The sequence below is a fragment of the Eubalaena glacialis genome, chromosome 9 (assembly GCF_028564815.1).
Source record: "Eubalaena glacialis isolate mEubGla1 chromosome 9, mEubGla1.1.hap2.+ XY, whole genome shotgun sequence".
Classification (NCBI taxonomy): domain Eukaryota; kingdom Metazoa; phylum Chordata; class Mammalia; order Artiodactyla; family Balaenidae; genus Eubalaena; species Eubalaena glacialis.
In genome coordinates, this window is record NC_083724.1 from 102,656,965 (window position 1) to 102,677,580 (window position 20,616).

Sequence of the window (20,616 nt, forward strand, 5' to 3'; positions counted from 1 at the left end):
CTGCCAACGCCATGGCCAGAGACCGAAGAACACACGGGGAGGGGTTTCCTAATTGTGTATGGTAAATAACCCTGCATACAAATCCTCCAAGCCACGATCTGGGTAGTGTATTAGAGCAAAGAAGTAACAAAGAAAACAGGCAGGTTGACATTGAGGAGAGAGGACCAAATCAGTTTCAACAGACTTGAGGCTCTGTGGACCTAGGGAAGGAGAGGGTACAGAGCCCAACAGGATAGGAGACAAGGAAGGCGTTGGAGCTCTGCTCCTCACCAGAGCTCTCTAAATCTCAGTATCCACATTTAAAAAAAAATTTATTTATGTTTATTTATTTTATTTTTGGTTGCCTTGGGCTCGTGGGCTTTCTCTAGCTGCGGCAAGCGGGAGCTACTCTTTCTTGCGGTGAGCAGGCTTCTCATTGCGGTGGCTTCTCTTGTTGCAGAGCACGGGATCTAGGCACCGGCTTCAGTAGTCGTAGCTTGCAGGCTTAGCTGCTCTGCAGCATGTGAGATCTTCCCAGACCAGGGCTCGAACCCATGTCCCCTGCATTGGCAAGCGGATTCTTAACCACTGCGCCACCAGGGAAGCCCTCAGTATCCACATTTTTAATATGAGAATAAAATCACGTGTATTTTATAAAAACACTTCCTGGAAAGTGGTCATGGCTAGAAATATCATGAGACTTCAATAAATGGCTTATATTTATAATTACTAACAGAAATAAATACAAGAATCTAATATGTTTTATAACCTAATGCATTTTGGGTCACTCATTTCTATCCCAAAGATTTAATCTATACCATCGTGGTCTCTAAGCTGTAGTTTATATTATGTTTGCCACGAGTTGCTGTGACCAAATGTTACTGTTTTTAGTCCTATAGTTCCTGTAGCTTCTTGTTGCAGTGTTACAAACTAATGTTTCCCAAAAGTAATTTTTGTATGAATAAACAAATAAAAGTGAGAAGCACTCCTATGAATCCCTTATTAAATATTAAAGGATAAACAGTTCTAATTTAAAAATAAAAGAATTATAATTTTAAGTGCAAATTTGACTAATTGTGCTTTTCAAAAGCTACTGTCAAATATTTTTCACAACAGTAAATCTTAAGTTATGATAAAAAAATTCCTTGTGAAATCACACCTGACAAAATGAACCCTAATTAAGTATAATATCTCCTATCTAAACACATTCTTAAATAATTATTTCAATTTAAAATAAAGAAATTATCAAATTGGGTTGGAATTTGTCAGTTGGTTATCTCTCCATGAAGCACCGCTAAGTTTTTTAAACCTCCATCAGCGAGTGAGAACACCACCTTGCCAGAATCTTAGCAGTTATCAGAAGCAGGAGTTGTGGGAACATATTTACAAGATTAGGGGTCTGAACTCCAATGGTTTAAGGTGGATTTTCAAGATGGGAATCTGACTGGGTTTGGGCAAAACTCATGACATAATAGTTTTTTGATTTTGTGCTACAAAGGCAACTCAGTAGAGAAAAGATCGTCTGTTCAACAAATAGTCCTGGAGCAATTTGATCCTTGTGTAAACAAAAAATAAATTTTCATTCATATCTCACACTTTATACAAAAGTTAGCTCAAAATGGATTGTAGACCTAATTGTAAAACCTAAAATTATACAACTTTTACAAGAAAACATAGGAGAAAATCTTTGTGACCTTGGGTTAGGCAAATATTTCTTTGATATGACACTAAAATCACAATACATAAAAGAAAAAAATCAATAAACTGGACTTCATCATGATAAAAATGTCTGCTCTTTGAAAAAAGCATTCACAGTTAAGAAAATCGAAATAGGAGCCATGGACAGGAGAAAATACTTGTAAGTAACATATTTGATAAAGAACTTGTATCTATAAAGAATATATAAAGAACTCTTAAAACCCAATAATAAGATTTGAACAAACCAAGAGGAGATTGAATTAGTGATCAAAAATATCCCAACAAAAAAGTCCAGAACCAGATGACTTCACTGGTAAATTCTACCAAACATTCAAAGAAGAATTAATACCAATCCTTTTCAAAATTTTCCAAAAAATAGAAGTGGAAACACTTTGAAACTCATTTTAGGAGGCCAGCATTACCCTGATACCAAAACCAGAAAAGGATGCCAAAAAAATAAAATCAATAAATGGCTCATATAATTACTAATAAAAATAAATACAAGAATCTAATAAGAACATGTTTTATAACCTAATCATTTTGGATCACCCATTTCTTTCCCAAAGATTTAATCCCTGATGAACAGTAAACATAGATGCAAAAATCCTCAACAAGACATTAGACATCCTCAACAAGACAAAAATCCACAAACAAGATTCTACAGTAATTAATAGAATCACATACCTGAGCAACTGGGATTTATTCTAAGGATGCAAGGATTGTTCAATATCCACAAATCAATCAATGTGACACACTGCATTAACAAAATGAAGGATAAAAATCATATGACCATCTCAATAGATGCAGAAAAAAAGCACTTGACAAAATTCAACATTCATTTAAGAAAACCTCTCAACAAAATGGGTATAGAGGGACCATACCTCAACATAATAAAGGGCTTATATAACAAGTCCACAGCTTACATCATACACCATGGTGGAAAGCCGAAAGATTTTCCTTTGAGATCAGGATCAAGACAAGGATGCCCACACTTTTATTAACCAAGGAGGTTGAAAGACCTGTACACTGAAAACTATGACATTAATGAAAGAAGTTGAAGAGGAAACAAAGAAAAAGATATTTTGTGCTCATGGGTTGGGAAGATTAATATTGTTAAAATGTCCATACTACTCAAAGCAATCTACAGGTTCAGTGCAATCCTCATCAAAATTTCAATGGTATTTTTCACATACATAGAACAAAAAATTCTAAAATTTGTATGGAATCACAAAAGACCCCAAATAGCCAAACCAGTCTTGAGATAGAAGAACAAAGCTGGAGGCATCATGCTCCCTGATTTCAAATTATATTACAAAGCTATAGTAATCAAAACTATGATATATATTGGTATAAAAAAAAGATACATTGATTAATGGAACAAAATAGAGAAACCAGGAATAAACCCACATGTATATGGTAAATTAATTTGTAACAAAGGAGCCAAGAATATACAATGGGGAAAGGACAGTCTTTTTAATAAATGGTGCTGGGGAAACTGGACAACCACACGTAAAAGAATAAAACAAGACCAGTGTCTTCCGCCATACACAGAAATTAACACGAAATAGATTAAAGACTTGAATGTAAGCCCTGAAACCAGGCTTACATAAAACTTCCCGATGAAAACATAAAAAAAATCCTTCTTCACAAGGATTTGGCAATGATTTTTTTGGATATGACACCTAAAGCACAAGCAACAAAATAAAAAACAAACAAGTGAGTCTATATCAAATTAAAAAGCTTCTGAGCACCAAAGGAAATAATAAACAAAATGAAAAGGCAACCTATGGAATGGGAAAAAATATTTGCGAACCACACATTTGATTAGGAGTTAATATCCAAAATATGTAAGGAACTCATGCAACTGAATAGCAGAAAAGTCAAATAATCCAATTAAAAAATGAACAAAGAATCTGAAAAGACATTTTTCCAAAGAAGGTATTCAAATGGCCAACAGGTAGCACATAAAAGATGCTCAATATCACTAATTACTGGGAAATGGGAATCAAAACCACAAGGAGATATCACTTTACGCCTGTTAGTATGGCTATCACCAAAAACATAAGAGATAAGCATTGGCAAGAATGTGGAATAAAGGGAACCCCTCTGCACTCTTGGTGGGAAAGTAAATTGGTATAGCCATTGTGAAAAGCAGTATGACGTTACTCAAAAAATTAAAACTGGAACTCCCATGTGATCCAGCAATTCCACTTCTGGGTTTTTAGACAAAGAAAATAAAAACAATAACTCAAAAAGATATATGCACCCCCATGTTCATTGCAGCATTATTTACTATAGCCAAGATATGGAAACAAAGTGTCCACTGATGAATGAATGTATAAAAAAAATGTATATATACACAATGAAATATTACTCAGTCATAAAAAAAGAAAGAAATCTTGACATTTGAGATAACATGGACGGACCTTGAGGGCATTATGCTAAGAAAAATATGTCAGATAGAGAAAGACAAATACCATATGATCTTACCTATATGTGGAATCTAAGGAAAACAGAAACAAACAAATAAACAAAACAAGGTTATAGATTTAGAGAACAAATTAGTGGTTGCCAGAGGTGGGGGATGGTGGTATGCATGAAATAGGTAAAGGGGATCAAAAGGTACAAACTTGCAGTTATAAAATAAATAAGTCATTAGAATGTAAACTACAGCACTGAGACTATAGTTAATAATACTGTACAGCATATTTGAAAGTTGCTAAGAGTGTAAATCTTAAAAGTTGTCAATACAAGAAAAAACAATTTTGTAACTATGTATGGTGACGGATGTTAACTAGAATTATTGCAATGATCATTTTGCAATATATACAAATTTTGAATCATTATGTGTACACCTGAGACTAATATAATGTTGTGTGTCATTATACTTTAATTTTTTAAAATAATAATACAAATTAAAAAACCCACCTTTTGAAAAAGTGGCCAAAATTTTTGAATAGGCACTTTACCAAAGATATATGTAATGCAATTTAGCACATAAAAAGCTATTCTATATGATAGTGATTAGGGAAATGCAAACAAAAGTCACAATGGTATTCTTCTACACACCTATTAGATGGCTAAAATTAAAAAGATTAATGATAGCAAATGTTTTATTTATAATGCCTAACCTGGAAACAACACAAATATTTATCACTAAGTGAAAGGATAAACAAATTGTGGTAAATCCATATAGTAGAATAGTCGATAATAAAAATAAATACATTATAGATAAGTGCAAGAATGTGGATTAATTACATGATAATTACGCAGTGGAAGAAACCAGGCAAAAAACAATATATACTGTATGACTCTATTTATATAAAATTCTATATGCAAATTAACCTGACGTCTAATGGCATCATGTCTAATGGTCAGTTGATGGGAAGAGCAAAGAGGGGTGGGAGGGCAAGTTTATAAAGGAACAATAAAAATCTTTGGGGAGGGCTTCCCTAGTGGTGCAGTGGTTGAGAATCTGCCTGCCAATGCAGGGAACATGGGTTTGAGCCTTGGTCTGGGAAGATCCCACATGCCGCGGAGCAACTGGGCCCGTGAGCCACAACTACTGAGCCTGCGCGTCTGGAGCCTGTGCTCCGCAACAAGAGAGGCCACGATAATAAGAGGCCCGCGCACCGCGATGAAGAGTGGCCCCCACTTGCCGCAACTGGAGAAAGCCCTCGCACAGAAACGAAGACCCAACACAGCCAAAAATAAATGAATTAAAAAAAAAAAATGCCACCTCAAAAAATGCCACTTTGGCATAACTATGGTTTTGAGCTGAAAGCAACTGAAAATCAGCAGATGCAGGAAGAAATCGTCCCTCCCCTTTTCTCCCTAAAAGCAGGGCATGAATTTTCCCTGAGACCGTGGCCCCCTCTCCCGAACCAGGAAGAAGAGAGTGACTCTTGTCACCAAAGGTGGAGAATGGGCACTGAGATGAGTCTACATAAACAAACCTTATGAAAATAGCGTTTATCTCCCATCAGTTTCCCCATATATTTCCTACTCACTTTCCTCCAAACCCCCTTTCCTTTCTCAAAACTGGAATATAAGCCCCCAAGTCTAACTACTTCTTTGAGTTTCACTTCCTTCCTGTTGGACTCTTTCACACAGAAAATATTAATTAAAATAATTTATGTTTTTTCTTCCATTATTCTGTCGTTTGTCAGTTTACTTTGCAGGCCCCTAAGAATAAACCTAAGAGGGTAGAGGAAAGAAATTTCCTCTCAGACATTAGCAATGAAGGGGAAAAAATGTTTTAGTGGTGACATGGGAATGAACTTCGGAGTTGGTCAAATCATCACAATGGTCACATCAGTCATCTATGCTGAGCAACCCTCCCTTGGTATTCTTGTCCTGCCTCTATTTCTCATGATATCTGGTAGCACTGCAGTGCCCAGGAATGTAATGAGCTCTCTCCAAGGTGAGGCCTATGTGCAGATATTATTTTATAAACTATTTCCAGAATCTTGTTCAAGGTAAAACCATAAAATTCATGTTCTAAGTTCGAAGGCAGCTCAGCTCACAGAGAAGACCTTTGAGAAAGCACAACATGCTTACGGGCCTCTGGCATGGTATCAGTGTCAGCCTCTAGACTGTGTCAAAAGCAATTCTGCACTCCCTCGTATTGGCCAAACATGGGTAAAATACCTCTTCTGGCGCTTCCTTCTCTCTGATGATGTAGCTACCTGGGAGCCTGTAAGAACTCACTAATACTATGCTTTCTAAGAGCAGTTTCTGCTCTCACTCAGAATTGTCCCCCACATGGTATAGTTTTTCTTTAATCATGTGGATAGCTTCAAGATTAGTTTTTTGGTTTTTGGTGTTTTTTACAATGGGATAGCTTGATAATATATCTGAGAATACCCTTCCCAGTAATTCTAGTCTCCTTGACATCAGTAAGATACAGAAAAGAAAAACCTTTGTAAAATGGTGTTAAGGAAAATTATCCAAAAGCCTGAAAAAACCTAAAGGGACTTTTGCCTGTTCTTTCTTAGTTATGCTAGGGTTTGATTATCAGGCCTGCCTGCGGATTATCTGAATCTCTAGGCGTGTACCTTTGCATCTTTGTTTAACTTGTTATTTACTATTGATAAAGGTATGCTGTAATTCTGAAGGGGTTGATGTTAATTTGTACCTTGATTTCTGTCAGATAGCAATACAAATAATGTCTGTTCAGTAGGGATGCAAATGATTCCTTTCTGATGGAAAATACAATTTCCAAAATTCAGAATGTTAGCTGATTTTCCCTACAGAACATTAGCTATTTTTTATCTAAAATCAGTAATCCTATTTAAGAGTTCTTCCAGCTACTATAAAAGCTTCTACCCCATTTAGTTCTTTTGCATCAGCACTACCATCATGCCAGTTCTCTTATTAATGGGTTCATTAAATCTGTGACATATACTCATTTTACATTTGCATGAGAGTCATGAGTTTAATTTATGAAAATGATACTTTGACAAGGAGCAGTTGTGAGTAGCACAATGTGCACCAGTCCACAAACCATGGGCACACAAAGTAAGGGCCACCTGCATGGACACACACACCACAACACCGGTCACTTTCAAACAGTATCTCTGCTGTCTTTTCCCTGCTTTTATTTGGGTTCATAAGAGCTCAGATTTCCCAATACCTAGTAGATATGTTAAGTTTCTCTGTTAAAAATATGTAGGCTTATATTTGTTTTAAGCTCATATATTATTTTTAATCAAAATTTTGGACTCTGCCCTTTTCCATAGGATAGTTAGTGCCTAGTGATTTGAGGGTGGGTCTGATAACAGGCTCCTATCCAAAGCTGAGATTTATTCTGGAAAGTTTAAGCCTGCAGCTCCATACTGTAGGTGTCCTTACACCTACAACACTGAGGTGTCCTTACTCACCACCACCTCCCTGCCCTGCTTGTTCCCGCTGTCTGCCTGGAGAGAACCCTGGGGAGAACCTCCACCACTGCCCCACTCTTCCTTCTTTTTGGTCTTCCCCCTTACTTGGGGAGATTGCTTGTACACTTCTGCTTTTCCTTCTCCCTTCCCTTTGCCCCTCTTTTACCAAGTCTAATCATACTCCTTTGATGGGACTATTTCCCTTGCAATCAACTTCATTGCAATTGTTTTGATTAGTGGTTATTGGCACCATTCCCCTATCAAAAAGAACTAATCAAACACCTGACCTGGTGGGTGGGGATCAATTCCACTATGATGAGCAAAGGAGAGCTGAGAGGACACTGATTTCATAAATGTACTCGTGAATGTTTTAGTTATAAAGAGTTTTGTGTCCCTATACCATTTAGTAATTGTAGGCCTGTGAAACTGAATTTTAAATTAACAAAAACTCTGCATTGTTCAATTCAAAGGATATATTCTACTTACTATGTTGTACCAGAACAAATGTTGAACTGGCACCAAAGATGAATGACACATCCTACCAGCCCTCAACGAGGTCACAGTCCAATGGAGTTGATAGGCATGTACATATAACATGCAAGATTTCTTTTATAAATATTGCAGAGGTATAAACCAGGTGAAATTAAGGCATAATTAGGGAGAAACACATGATTTAAGAATCTAAAAAGGCTTACCAGGGGCATTACATTTTATTTTATTATTATTTTATTTTAATGAAGTCCTGTTGCATTTTATATTGAGTTCTATGATCCATTTTGAGATCCATTTAATGTATATGAAAAGTGTAAGGTCTTTGTCTAGATTCATTTTTTTTTTTTTGCATGTAGCTGTCCAGTTGTTCCAGCACCAAAATTACACACGGAGAAACAGACAATCTCAATAGGCCTATATCTATTAAAGGATTTGAAACTATAATTAATAACCTGCCGAAAAGAAAGCACTAGGGCCAGATTGGTTCACTGGTGAATTTAAACAAATATTTTAGGGAAAATGTATGCTTATTCTCTAAAAATAGAACTAGAATGAATACTTTCTAACTCATTCTATGAAACCAGCATTATCCTAATACCAAAAGCATACAAAGCATTACAAAAAAAAGGAAAAATTCAGACAAATGAATATAGTTGCAAAAATCCTGAACAAAATATTAGTCAATCGAATCCAACTATGTATGAACAGAAGTATACACCATGGGCAAGTGGGATTTATTCCAGGTATACAAGGCTGGTTCAACATAAGAAAACCAACTAGTGTAATTCATCATATAAACAGGTTAAAGAAGAAAAACTATATGGTCCTATTAATAGATACAGAAAAAGCATTTGACAAATCCAGCATTCATTCATGACAAAAATGTTCAGTAAACTAGAAATAGAAGGGAACTATTGCAACTTAATAATGAGAATTTACAAAACACCTACAGCTAATATAATATTTATTAGTGAGAAACTAGATGCTTTCTCACTAAGATTAAGAACAAGGCAACGGGGCTTCCCTGGTGGCGCAGTGGCTGAGAATCTGCCTGCTAATGCAGGGGACACGGGTTCGAGCCCTGGTCTGGGAAGATCCCACATGCCGCGGAGCAGCTAGGCCCGTGAGCCACAACTACTGAGCCTGCGCGCCTGGAGCCTGTGCTCCGCAACAAGAGAGGCCACGATAGTGAGAGGCCCACGCACCGCGATGAAGAGTGGCCCCCGCTTGCCGCAACCAGAGAAAGCCCTCACAGAAACGAAGACCCAACACAGCCAAAAATAAATAAATTAATAAATTAATTAAATAAAAAAGAACGAGGCAAGGATACCGCCTCTTAACACATTTTTTCAACATTGTCCTAGAATTCACAGCTAATATAATTAGACAAAAAAAGGAAATTAAAAGTATATAAATTGGAAAGGAAGAAATAAAACTGTTTTTGTAGATGACATGATCATCTATGTAGGAAATCTCACAGAATCAACAAAAAACTTTGAGAACTAATAAGCAATTATAGCAAGGTTGCAGGATACATTTTTCACATATACAAATTAATTGCTTCTCTGTACACCAGCAATGTACAACTGGGTTTTGAACTTAAAAACACAATATCATTGACATTAACACCCAAAAATGAAATACTTAGGTATAAGTCTAAGAAAATATGTGTAATATCTATATGAGGAAAAACTACAAACCTGTGATGAAAGAAATCAAATAGTTTAAATAAGTGGAGAGATACTACATGTTCATGTATAGGATGATCAAAATTGTTAAGATGTCAGTTCTTCCCAACTTGATCTACAGATTTAATTAATCCCAATCAAAATCCCAAGTGATCTTGTGGATATTGACAAACTGATTCTAAAGTTTATAAAAACCCAGAATGGCTGACACAGTATTGAAGGGGGAGAACAAAGTTGGAGGATTAACATTACCCAAAATCAAGACTTACTATAAAGTTAACAGTAATCAAGACAGTGTGGTATGGGCAAAAGAATAGACAAATAGATCAATGGAACTGAATAGAAAGCCCAGAAATAGACCAAGACAAATACAGTCAACTGATTTTGACAAAGGAACAGAGGCAATATGATGAACAAAGATAGTCTTTTCAACAAACAATGTTGGAATAACTAGACATCCACATGCAAAAAAAAAAAAAAAAAGTGAATTTAGAAACAAACCTTACACATTTCACGAACATTAAGTTAAAATAGAGCACAGACCTAAATATAAAACACAAAGCTATAAAACTTCTGGAAGATAACATGGAAGAAAATCTTCCAACTCTACAACACTCTGGAAAAGGCAAAACTATGGAGACACTAGAAAGATTAGGGGTTGCCAGGAATTAGGGACAAGAGAAGGAATGATGAACAGGTAGATTACAAGAATTTTTAGGGCAGTGAAACTATTATGTATGAGATTGTAATGGTCAATACATGTCATTATACATTTATCCAAACCTATAGAACGTACAACACAAATAGTGAACTCTAATGTAAAACTTAATTAACAACAATATATCAGTATTGGTTCATCAATTGTAAAAATGTACCACTAACGCAAGATGTTAATAATTGGGGAAAAGGGAATGGGGCGTTGGCAGGAGAATAGAATAAATGGAATCTCTATATCTGCTTAATATTTCTGTAAACCTAACACTGCTCAAAAAAATAAAGTTTCTAATTAAAGAAATAGTGGCAGAGAGAGTTGTAGATTTGTAGCAAAGTGCTGATTCATGAAGGTTTTAGAGATTTAACAAAAATGCAGTAAGTGATTGCTTAGGGCTAGGAGGCTTGTGGGGATAGTAGGGTGATAGGTATGGGATTTCTTCTTGAGGTGACAAAAATGTTTTAAAATTAACCGTCGTGATCATTGCACATATCTGTGAATATACTAAAAACGACTGAATTTTACACTCTAAATGGATGACTTATAATCATATGTGAATTATATCTTAATAAATCTGGCTAAAAAATTAAATGGCCTAGATTTGTGTTATTAAATTAAATAAACATCACTTAATAGTTTTTCTATAGCTGAAGTGTATGCTGTAAGGTTCTAACATATGACTTCTTCCCAGGAAGTCAATAATGTTTAAAAGTATAAAATTTCAGAGTTAATATCAATTTTTTACAGATTTCAATGACAAGAGAATCACAGATGCAAGGGCCAAGAGCCATTAAAATAGTTTCCTTCCAGATCACGGACTAATGAATAAGATTTCCAAATGTCAATATTGATGACATGGAAAAGTATACAATATTAATTAGGAGTGAAGCTGTCAGCATTTATTTTTGAATGAAAACGATTACAAAACCCTCTTCCCCAAACACACACATACAAATGCAGAAGAGTGCATCCTCCTTCATGAAGCTACCAACTCAGCAGCCTTCAATGAAGGGCATACAAAAGATGGAGCGCACTACAAATATCCATTGTTGCCACCACCTCAGTAACAGAGGAGTGGCTTTATCATCGGAAGTAATCGAAAGAAAGAAAGAACAGATGGACGTCTGGTTTATGGGGACTCACACAGTAAGCATCACCCTAGGTGGAGGGCTTGCCACGAATAGAAATTAGGTGTTAGAAAGAGGGAACGTGAGAGCAACAGAGAGGAAGACGGTTTGGAGAAGGGATACTCAATTACTTTATTCGGTTGTTTTATTTTGTGATATATGTCTGACAAACTGATTGCACAGAATTGCATTCTCTTACTGAGTGAAACTAATTAGTGTAATTATTTTAAATTGAGGCTATCTTATAAAAAAACTGAAGAACTCGGGGGCTTCCCTGGTGGCGCAGTGGTTGAGAATCTGCCTGCTAATGCAGGGGGCACGGGTTCGAGCCCTGGTCTGGGAAGATCCCACATGCCGTGGGGCAACTGGGCCCGTGAGCCACAATTACTGAGCCTGCGCGTCTGGAGCTTGTGCTCCGCAACGGGAGAGGCCGCGATAGTGAAAGGCCCGCTCACCGCGATGACGAGTGGCCCCCGCTTGCCGCAACTAGAGAAAGCCCTCGCACAAAAACGAAGACCCAATACAGCCAAAAATGAATAAATAAATTAATTAAAAAAAAAAAAAAAAGAAAACCCCAAACATGATAAATATCAATACAAAGAAAACCATGCCTGGGCACATCATACTCAGATTACTGATGGGTAAAGATAAGGAGAAAATCTTTAAAATATCCAGAAAATAAAAGACACAACACATACAGAGGAACAAATATAAAAATAAAAATTTAAAAAAAAGCTGAAGAACTAAAACCAAAAAAAATGATTTCTTTTGATTCTTTTAAAATATCCTATGAAAACCAAGCTTTTAATAGGGACTTTAGATCGCTGTTATTTGGGGTATTTTGTATACTCTCTTCTATAGTTTCTAATTCACCTCTGTTTCATCGAGTTAAAAATCACATTTCATTGTACTTGTGCTCCATTTGTTCTCCATATAACATCTTCCCACCCTTGTTTTAATATTATCTAAGATCTTGGGAGATTTAAATCAAAAACATGTGGATGATTTTGGACTCTAAGCTTGGAGCATCAACCAATTATGTTTGAATTCATGAGACTGAAATAGCTATTGGCAATAGTGTAACCAAGAGAGGAGATCCCTTCTTACACCTCACACATGTACATTTCACATGAGTGCCTTTACTGTAGCTTTATGACAAAGATGTTTAACCACCTGGAAATTAAAAAAAAAAACAAAACACTTTGGTGCTCTAAATTCTTGTCATATTCTTCAAACTTATTGTCCTAAAAATATTTGTATAAACAACTGAATTTCAAAGGCATATTTTTAAAAGCTTTCTTATTATATATGCATATAGATCAACTTCTTAAACACTGTAAGCTGTAAGATGGAAGAATTTCTGCATCTAAGTGCATGCTTCTTTTCTTAGACATATTTGCACAATCATTGCAGGCTAAAATTGATGGTGCTCTTGAATGCAAGTTCCCTATAAGGTAAAATTCAGTTTCCTGTACTTCATTCCTATAATCTATAAATATTGAAATCAGGTAACTAGAAGGTAAATTCATTTAAAAATTTAACTAAATTATTTTTGTAGCACATTGAATATTGTTTATTAGCATATATATTTTAAGGCACTGACTTAACATAGGAATGATTCCCAGGGTGAAAACATGTATGTGATGTTTTAGAGAATAAAACAAAATTATTTTTATAACATATGTATATATATAAATGCATATATTAGCCAATATCCATTTGTAAACCTTTATTCTATTCAGACTTAATACTCCACTTCCAAAAAGATATGTCCATGTAAAGTTAATAAAGCTCACCTCTTAAAATATGTCTATGTTTAAAAGAAATAAAGGTGCACTATACACCAAATTCAGTTATTTAAATTTGTATTTCATATATAAATTGGACTACACTGCATTATGTAATACTCCATAGGTACTGAATAAGTAATAAAAACTAAAAATAGTATTTATCTAGATGATATTATTGACCAGAAGGTATGTCCTGAATTATTATAAATATTTCAAGAGGAGGAGGATTATCTGTAAAACCTTTTTCATCTGAAGTCCTGGGTCTTATGATATGGATAGAACTTTATCTAAACATGTATAGTTTCCTGATTTCCTTTGAAGAAATTGGTAAGAAACTCTTTGAAAAGAAGAAAAAAACAAAACAAAACAGCAAAAGCAAGGGGCAAGTTAAAACAGTTTATGTTGCTCTTTGTTTTACTAGATCTTATTTAATTTAAAATCAATTTGAAATCTCTAGTAATATGTAATGTTTACTTAAGTAGAAGCAATTAGACAAATAGTGTTTTAAGTACAGATGTGCCCAGCCACTCTGGTAATTCATTTTAAAGACACCTTAAGATAATAGGCTGAGATTTCCAAATAGAGTTAGTTACAGGAGGGCTGGCTAACAAAGTCACTTCTAAAAGTTTGTGCCCTGATATTACAAACACCAATATAAAATATTGCCTATTATCTTTAGATCTCAATTTTGCATTAAGTTTTGGATGTATAACTGTAGAAAGCAACTTTATAACAACTTTATAATTATATTTGGGGGCAAACTTAATAATATTTTTTCCAGAAAAAAATATAATGGAAGCAAAAAATCTCTATTCAATTGGAATTTTTAAATTTTAGTCACAAAATTAATAGAGGCACGTAATTTAAAAAGTCAAATAGCACTAAAATGTTTACCTTGAAAATTAGCTTTTCACAGAAGCTGTGGAACTTGGGCAAGTGATTTACCTGTCTGTGCTTCAGTTTCCTCATCTGTAAAATGGGGATAATAATATGTCAGATTCACAGAGGTGCTGTGAGGATTAAATGAATTAACGTATGTGAAAGACTTGGTACAATGCCTGGCCATAGCAGGATCTTTATAGATTCAACTATTATTATTACTGTTCCCACCCTCAGAAGTAATCGTCTCGATTCCCATAAACAGTCTCTGTCTCTTTCAGAACAGAATTTTTCTTCCTACTCTCAATTAAATGTAAATCTGTTTGAGGGGAAGCACAGGATATGCGTTCATATTTAGGTGAAGTTAAAATTTCAAAATTTGGAACACACCTACCTGATTCCTTTTTCTCATCCTTCTTGATAGAATATGGAATGCTTGTTTTCCTGTTTATCTAATCCAAAATATTCAAAACACTTTCAAGGTCTGTAGAGAACAGACTTGTGGTTGCCATGCGGGGGGGTGGGGGGAAGTACTGGGAGTTTGGGATTAGCAGATGCAAACTAGTATATATAGGATGGATAAACAACAAAGTGCTACCGTATAGCACAGGGAACTATATTCAGTATCCTGTATATAAAGTGCTACCATATATATATGTATGTGTATATATATATATATATATATATATATATATATATATATAACTGGATTACTGTGCTGTATAGCAGAAATTAACACAACATTGTAAAGTCAACTATACTTCAAGAAAATAAATTAAAACAAAAAACTCTTTCAGGGTCTGAATAATAATCATCTTTCAGAATTGAGCCTGAATTTACAGCTGGACTTATACATATATCTTTCTATCTCAAAATATATTTTATAGAGGTAAGTCATTGTCTCAGTTTTTGTCATTACTTATAAGCTTATGTTTTGATAGAGTTTATATGGAAATACCATGTGGCATAACTGCCTATTTCACACCCTAGGAGGCGGGAAGGGTATAAGGACTCATCATCGACCCAGATTCTCATCTGATTCAACTAATTGGCATTTCAGTCTCACAAGCAACATTTGAAATTTTTATTGCAAGCAACTAATGGGATGAAGAACCACACAAGTAGTCAAATCAAATAAAGGCATCTGCTGGGGTGGGATCCCAGGGTCCCACCCCACAGCTTTGTTTTGTTTTGTTTTGTTTTGTTTTGTTTTGTTTTGTTTTGTTTGTTTGTTTATACTGCAGGTTCTTATTAGTCATCAATTTTATACACATCAGTGTATACATGTCAATCCCAATCGCCCAATTCAGCACACCACTATCCCCACCCCACCGCAGTTTTCCCCCCTTGGTGTCCATATGTCTGTTCTCTACATCTGTGTCTCAACTTCTGCCCTGCAAACCGGCTCATCTGTACCATTTTTCTAGGTTCCACATACATGCGTTAATATACAATATTTGTTTTTCTCTTTCTGACTTACTTCACTCTGTATGACAGTCTCTAGATCCATCCACGTCTCAACAAATGACTCAATTTCGTTCCTTTTTATGGCTGAGTAATATTCCATTGTATATATGTACCACAACTTCTTTATCCATTCGTCTGTTGATGGGCATTTAGGTTGCTTCCATGACCTGGCTATTGTAAATAGTGCTGCAATGAACATTCGGGTGCATGTGTCTTTTTGAATTACGGTTTTCTCTGGGTATATGCCCAGTAGTGGGATTGCTGGGTCATATGGTAATTCCATTTTTAGTTTTTTAAGGAACCTCCATATTGTTCTCCATAGTGGCTGTATCAATTTACATTCCCAGCAACAGTGCAAGAGGGTTCCCTTTTCTCCACACCCTCTCCAGCATTTGTTGTTTGTAGATTTTCTGATGATGCCCATTCTAATTGGTGTGAGGTGATACCTCATTGTAGTTTTGATTTGCATTTCTCTAATAATTAGTGATATTGAGCATCTTTTCATGTGCTTCTTGGCCATCTGTATGTCTTCTTTGGAGAAATGTCTATTTAGGTCTTCTGCCCATTTTTGGATTGGGGTGTTTGTTTCTTTAATATTGAGCTGCATGAGCTGTTTATATATTTTGGAGATTAATCCTTTGTCCGTTGATTCGTTTGCAAATATTTTCTCCCATTCTGAGGGTTGTCTTTTCGTCTTGTTTATGGTTTCCTTTGCTGTGCAAAAGCTTTGAAGTTTCATTAGGTCCCATTTGTTTATTTTTGTTTTTATTTCCATTACTCTAGGAGGTGGATCAAAAAAGATCTTGCTGTGATTTATGTCAAAGAGTGTTCTTCCTATGTTTTCCTCTAAGAGTTTTATAGTGTCCAGTCTTACATTTAGGTCTGTAATCCATTTTGAGTTTATTTTTGTGTATGGTGTTAGGGAGTATTCTAATTTCATTCTTTTACATGTAGCTGTCCAGTTTTCCCAGCACCACTTATTGAAGAGACTGTCTTTTCTCCATCGTATATCTTTGCCTCCTTTGTCATAGATTAGTTGACCATAGGTACGTGGGTTTATCTCTGGGCTTTCTATCTTGTTCCATTGATCTATGTTTCTGTTTTTGTGCCAGTACCATATTGTCTTGATTACTGTAGCTTTGTAGTATAGTCTGAAGTCAGGGAGTCTGATTCCTCCAGCTCCGTTTTTTTCCCTCAAGACTGCTTTGGCTATTCGGGGTCTTTTGTGTCTCCATACAAATTTTAAGATGATTTTTTCTAGCTCCGTAAAAAATGCCATTGGTAATTTGATAGGGATTGCATTGAATCTGTAGATTGCTTTGGGTAGTATAGTCATTTTCACAATGTTGATTCTTCCAATCCAAGAACATGGTATATCTCTCCATCTGTTGGTATCATCTTTAATTTCTTTCATCAGTGTCTTATAGTTTTCTGCATACAGGTCTTTTGTCTCCCTAGGTAGGTTTATTCCTAGGTATTTTATTCTTTTTGTTGCAATGGTAAATGGGAGTGTTTCCATAATTTCTCTTTCAGATTTTTCATCATTAGTGTATAGGAATGCAAGAGATTTCTGTGCATTAATTTTGTATCCTGCAACTTTACCATATTCATTAATTAGCTCTAGCAGTTTTCTAGTGGCAGTTTTAGGATTCTCTATGTATAGTATCATGTCATCTGCAAACAGTGACAGTTTTACTTCTTCTTTTCCAATTTGTATTCCTTTTATTTCTTTTTCTTCTCTGATTGCCGTGGCTAGGACTTCCAGAACTATGTTGAATAATAGTGGTGAGAGTGGACATCCTTGTCTCGTTCCTGATCTTAGAGGAAATGCTTTCAGTTTTTCACCGTTGAGAATGATGTTTGCTGTGGGTTTGTCATATATGGCCTTTATTATGTTGAGGTAGGTTCCCTCTATGCCTACTTTCTGGAGAGTTTTTATCATAAATGGGTGTTGAATTTTGTCAAAAGCTTTTTCTGCATCCATTGAGATGATCATATGGTTTTTATTCTTCAATTTGTTAATATGGTGTATCACATTGATTGATTTGCGTATATTGAAGAATCCTTGCATCCCTGGGATAAATCCCACTTGATCGTGGTGTATGATCCTTTTAATGTGTTGTTGGATTCTGTTTGCTAGTATTTTGTTGAGGATTTTTGCATCTATATTCATCAGTGATATTGGGCTGTAATTTTCTTTTTTTGTAGTGTCTTTGTCTGGTTTTGGTATCAGGGTGATGGTGGCCTCATAGAATGAGTTTGGGAGTGTTCCTTCCTCTGCAATTTTTTGGAAGAGTTGGAGAAGGATAGGTGTTAGCTCTTCTCTAAATGTTTGATAGAATTCACCTGTGAAGCCATCTGGTCCTGGACTTTTGTTTGTTGGAAGATTTTTAATCACAGTTTCAATTTCATTACTTGTGATTGGTCTGTTCATATTTTCTGCTTCTTCCTGGTTCAGTCTTGGAAGGTTATACCTTTCTAAGAATTTGTCCATTTCTTCCAGGTTGTCCATTTTATTGGCATAAAGTTGCTTGTAGTAGTCTCTTAGGATGCTTTGTATTTCTGCGGTGTCTGTTGTAACTTCTCCTTTTTCATTTCTGATTTTATTGATTTGAGTCCTCTCCCTCTTTTTCTTGATGAGTCTGGCTAATGGCTTATCAATTTTGTTTATCTTCTCAAAGAACCAGCTTTTAGTTTTATTGATCTTTGCTATTGTTTTCTTTGTTTCTATTTCATTTATTTCTGCTCTGATCTTTATGATTTCTTTCCTTCTGCTAACTTTGGGTTTTGTTTGTTCTTCTTTCTCTAGTTTCTTTAGGTGTAAGGTTAGATTGTTTACTTGAGATTTTTCTTGTTTCTTTAGGTAGGCTTGTATAGCTATAAACTTCCCTCTTAGAACTGCTTTTGCAGCATCCCATAGGTTTTGGGTTGTCGTGTTTTCATTGTCATTTGTCTCTAGGTATTTTTTGATTTCCTCTTTGATTTCTTCAGTAATCTCTTGGTTATTTAGTAACGTATTGTTTAGCCTCCATGTGTTTGTGTTTTTTATGCTTTTTCCCCTGTAATTCATTTCTAATCTCATAGCGTTGTGGTCAGAAAAGATGCTTGATATGATTTCAATTTTCTTAAATTTACTGAGGCTTGATTTGTGACCCAAGATGTGATCTATCCTGGAGAATGTTCCGTGCGCACTTGAGAAGAACGTGTAATCTGCTGTTTTTGGATGGAATGTCCTATAAATATCAATTAAATCTATCTGGTCTATTGTGTCATTTAAAGCTTCTGTTTCCTTATTTATTTTCATTTTGGATGATCTGTCCATTGGTGTAAGTGAGGTGTTAAAGTCCCCCACTATTATTGTGTTACTATCAATTTCCTCTTTTATAGCTGTTAGCAATTGCCTTATGTAATGAGTTGCTCCTATGTTGGGTGCATATATATTTATAATTGTTATATCTTCTTCTTGGATTGATCCCTTGATCATTATGTAGTGTCCTTCCTTGTCTCTTGTAACATTCTTTATTTTAAAGTCTATTTTATCTGATATGAGTATAGCTACTCCAGCTTTCTTTTGATTTCCATTTGCATGGAATATCTTTTTCCATCCCCTCACTTTCAGTCTGTATGTGTCCCTAGGTCTAAAGTGGGTCTCTTGTAGACAGCATATATATGGGTCTTGTTTTTGTATCCATTCAGCAAGCCTGTGTCTTTTGGCTGGAGCATTTAATCCATTCACGTTTAAGGTAATTATCGATATGTATGTTCCTATGACCATTTTCTTAATTGTTTTGGGTTTGTTTTTGTAGGTCCTTTTCTTCTCTTTGGTTTCCCACTTAGAGAAGTTCCTTTAGCATTTGTTGTAGAGCTGGTTTGGTGGTGCTGAATTCTCTTAGCTTTTGCTTGTCTGTAAAGCTTTTGATTTCTCCATCAAATCTAAATGAGATCCTTGCCGGGTAGAGTAATCTTGGTTGTAGGTTCTTCCCTTTCATCACTTGAAGTATATCATGCCACTCCCTTCTGGCTTGTAGAGTTTCTGCTGACAAATCAGCTGTTAACCTTATGGGAGTTCCCTTGTATGTTATTTGTCGTTTTTCCCTTGCTGCTTTCAATAATTTTTCTTTGTCTTTAATTTTTGCCACTTTGATTACTATGTGTCTCGGCGTGCTTCTCCTTGGGTTTATCCTGTATGGGACTCTCTGTGCTTCCTGGACTTGGGTGGCTATTTCCTTTCCCATGTTAGGGAAGTTTTCGACTATAATCTCTTCAAATATTTTCTCTGGTCCTTTCTCTCTCTCTTCTCCTTCTGGGACCCCTATAATGCGAATGTTGTTGCGTTTAATGTTGTCCCAGATGTCTCTTAGGCTGTCTTCATTTCTTTTCATTCTTTTTTCTTTAGTCTGTTCCGCAGCAGTGAATTCCACCATTCTGTCTTCCAGGTCACTTATCCGTTCTTCTGCCTCAGTTATTCTACTATTGATTCCTTCTAGTGTAGTTTTCATTTCAGTTATTGTATTGGTCATCTCTGTTTGTTTGTTCTTTAATTCTTCTAGGTCTTTGTTAATCATTTCTTGCATCTTTTCAATCTTTGCCTCCATTCTTATTCCAAGGTCCTGGATCATCTTCACTATCATTATTCTGAAATCTTTTTCTGGAAGGTTGCCTATCTCCACTTCATTTAGTTGTTTTTCTGGGGTTTTTTCTTGTTCCTTCATCTGGTATATAGCCCTCTGCCTTTTCATCTTGTCTATCTTTCTGTAAATGTGGTTTCTGTTCCACAGGCTGCAGGACTGTAGTTTTTCTTGCTTCTGCTGTCTGCCCTCTGGTGGTTGAGGCTATCTAAGAGGCTTGATGGGAGGCTCTGGAGGTGGGTAGAGCTGACTGTTGCTGTGGCGGTCAGAGCTC